Source organism: Carlito syrichta, unplaced genomic scaffold (assembly GCF_000164805.1).
Source record: "Carlito syrichta isolate Samal-C Ts95f unplaced genomic scaffold, Tarsius_syrichta-2.0.1 Scaffold297468, whole genome shotgun sequence".
In the NCBI taxonomy this organism is placed as follows: Eukaryota; Metazoa; Chordata; class Mammalia; order Primates; family Tarsiidae; genus Carlito; species Carlito syrichta.
In genome coordinates, this window is record NW_007241564.1 from 45,585 (window position 1) to 49,484 (window position 3,900).

Here is a 3,900-nt window from a genome sequence, read left to right on the forward strand (position 1 = left end):
AGGAAGTGACTCTAGCATTTGCAAATATTTCAGAATGTCTTTGTGCCAGCAAAGGTCAAATGAGGATCAGAGCAGCATGAATTCCAAAGTAAACTTCTGAGAAATAAGTGACCCAGAGAAACGTTACTCACAAGACACAATTCACTAAAAATTTTCAGCAAGTCAATGAAAACTCTAAAAGAAACACATGTTTAAACTTCCCTATCCCAGTATAATATGCAATTGCACAAACACGTTAGGTTATAGATTAATGCAATTGTTAAGATGTCTTTAAAAAAGGAGGAAACTGTATTTATTTTGAAGCATAAAGAATTAGTAGCAGGACCCTGCCGGAGCCACCGCTGCCAGCGACATGTTCAAGGTAATTCAGAGGTCCGTGGGGCCGGTTAGCCTGAACTTGCTTACCTTCAGAGTCGACACAGCACCAAAAAAGGACTCACCTCCCAAACATCCCATGAAGGTTGATGAGCTTTTACTCTACTCAGTTTAAGTGTCAATCTAAATTTGTGGAGGAGCCAAGGTCCCAACTTGAAGAAAGCATCTCACAGCTCCGACATTACTGTGAGCCATATACAACTTGGTGTCAGAAAACATACTCCCAAACCACCCCAAGATGCAAAGTTTGGTTCAATGGGGATTAGACAGCTATGAATATCTCCAAAATGCACCTCCCGGATTTTTCCCAAGACTTGGTGTTATTGGTTTTGCTGGCTCTGTTGGACTCCTTCTGGCTAGAGGTTCAAAAATAAAAAAGCTGGTGTATCCACCTGGCTTCATGGGATTAGCTGCTTCTATTATCCATAACAAGCCATCGCATTTGCCCAGGTCAGTGGGGAGAGATTACATGATTGGGGTTTACGAGGATACATAGTCATGGAAGATTCATGGAAGGAAAACTTTCAAAAGCCAGGAAATGTGAAGAATTCATGTGGAAATAAGTAGAAAACTCTATGCTCTGCCCATTTTAATCGGTTACAGGTAAACATTGGAAACTCCATACAGTAAATTCGTATTTCTACAGAAAAATGGCAGAGAAGTCAGCATTAAATGTATTAAACTGACTTTCTTCTTCAGGAAAAACTATACTTGGCCTCTGTTCTCTTGGGCAATGCCATCCTACAAGTAAACTAATCTGAAATCCTTTCACCTAGAGATAATGTACAAGTCTTAGAACTCCTTGTTCTCATGTTGCTATTTATGTACATAATTAAAATTCAAGTTAAAAAGAAAAAAAAAATCAGTAACAAATGAACACTTCCATATTATTTCAATAATTCCTGGGCAGATACTTATGTGTGTATGTATTTGTGGGGAAAGGTGGAGAAGAAAAGTAAAAACATGCTAAAAGGTTTCTTATGTTTGGAAGGAGGTTATAGATTGTGATTAATTTTTGCCACTGACAGGAAAAGATAAACTTATCTATGCTTAAGATGTAAATGATGACCTCTTGTAAGATACAGAACTTCCACCTAACTAAATAAGAAGAAGCAAGGAAGAAACAGAGAACAAAGACACTTTGATGAATCCAAAAAGAGCCATAAGAAAAAATAACAAAACAAAACTCATGATGAATAAGAAATAAGACCACATTTATTAGTGATCAAAATAAATACAAAGGAATTAAATCTCACTGTTAAAAGACCAAGACTTTCAACTTAAATATCCATGAATGGATATTTGATAAATGATGCTACATAATCCATTTTAATCGTCCATGATTTACATGGTTTAGAAATGTGGAAAAATATTTGTATAAGCATAGGAAAGGGTCCAGAAAAACACACCAACATGATAGTGGTGGTTGCCTATACAGAGCATGTTCACAGGAGGCAGGAGTGGACTTTTCTATCTTGCTTTATAAATGTCTACACTGTTATGTAACCAAAGAAACATGAAGAATTGAAATAGTAACTATAAGGGCAGAATTAATGAAATAGGGGATATGGAGGACAAAAAACATAGAGGACAAAAAATAAAGGAGTTAAAAAAACCCAAGGAATTTATTTGAAAATAGACAAATTCCTAGGGAGACTGATTAAGAATTACAGAAAATTTTTTTTAATTACAGAAGAAGGAGGAAACGACAAATACCACAGACATTTAAAAACAGAAATGAATAATATAAATAACTATATGCTAATACATTTGAATACAGATGCCATGAATAAATTTCTAGAAAATTAAAATTGCCAAAATGACAGAAAATGTGAATAAGCATTTAAGAAACTGAACTAATTTTAAAGCCTCTTCCCCATAAAGTTTCAGACCCAGAAACTTTTACAAGTGCATTCTACTAACTTCTGAAAAGCAGAAAACTCTCTTTTAAATGAGTTGCTTCAGGAAACATAAAAAAGAAAAGAAAACATTGCCCAACTTAAGGTTACTTAACTTTGACATTTAGAATATGGACTGTACAAATAAGGAAAAATACAGGCCAATTTCACTTATAATCATGAATGCTAAACTCCTAAATGAAACATTATCTAATCAAATTCAAAGGTGTATTGAGGATATGTCATAATAAAGTAATTCACCACATAAATGGATTGTGGAAGAGGTTGTTAGTGCTCACACCAATCTCTCTGCTTTCTTCCTCCTGGGAACACCACCAGGTTACACTTCCCAGCCACATTACAACTAGGTGAGACCCATGAGACTAGTCCTTGCCAATGGAATGTGAGTAGAAATGAATCTCATTTTCTGGCTCATGAAAGCAGCAGGCTTTTCTAAAAGCAATCAATATTCACTATTACTCTGGAAGAGGGAACCCCATGTTTTAAAATGAGGACTTTAAATCATCTTTTGTTAAATTCAGACGGCTTTTTCAAAGGTAAGATCATTCAAGTTTTGTTTCAGTAATGGGCCTTATGATCAGATCTACGTGATTAAGCTGAATTTATTATTATTGAGACAAAGATTGAATGGGGGGGGTTCTTGGTGTTGGCACACAAAAACTGTCATTACTCAAATGTAAGTCAAGTGCCTGAAGATTTAGTCACTTTACCTTCGGCTCTTAGTGCCTTCACCCATCTTTCCTTGTCCTACACAACCTGCCTGTGAGTAACCTGCATACATCTTTTATCTTGCCAGGGGATGGGAAACATCCTAGGGGGCAGGGCTTGTCTCCATAACCCTGGGGTAGAGGCCCTTTCTGCATACCAAGAAGGAGTTGGGCATATTGACATGCGGAGGCACTCATCTTTCAAATTTTGGCTGGCAGATGCAGTGGACAGAACATTTCCTGGCCTGGGTGCACCTATCCCTGACCATCCATGCCAGTCCCCCAGGTTAGGGTCCCTTCTAAGTGAGCCTCTGACTTCACATGGGCAAGGTCCTTGCAGGGAGCAGCATCCCGGCCTAGTTGCTCTCTATGGCTAGGAGGAAGAGGTGAGCTGTTGGCTTGCTAGGTCAGGGAACACTTGGAAGGCACCCCAGGTGCCTTCTGGTGCACCAGAACTAGGACATTTAGACAGGCATAAACTACATGAAGGTTGGGGTGGGGCCGAGTGGGGAAATATACCTGATGGGTAATAGAGGGTAGCATGTAAATTCCTTGCTGGGGTCAGGTTAGACAAGTTGCTGGGCATTTTACATACATCCTCCCACTTTGATTTTTACCAAAATTCGGGGTTGATGGTGTTCTACAGAAAAGGAAGGGTGGTGAACCAGGCGTGGTGGCCTGTGCCTGTAGCGACTCAGGAGGCTGGGGCGGGAGCATGCTGACTGTTGAGACCATCCTGGACAATATAGGAGACCCCCCCCAAATTTACAAAACAAAACAAAAGGAAATGTGTGCTCAGGTGGCCTGATTCGCCACGGTTCCCCCCGGACCTCAGGCTGCCAGATCCTTGGCACGCTTGTCCGAGGCCTCCCGGGTCTTCCAGGCTGGAGGCTCGAGGC

The 3,900-nt window shown here is 39.6% G+C and overlaps 1 pseudogene; it reads left to right on the top strand.

Annotated features, from left to right (window-relative positions):
• The first annotated feature begins 352 nt into the window (after positions 1-352).
• Positions 353-962, top strand: LOC103256888 (annotated as a pseudogene).
• Positions 963-3,900: the final 2,938 nt, after the last annotated feature.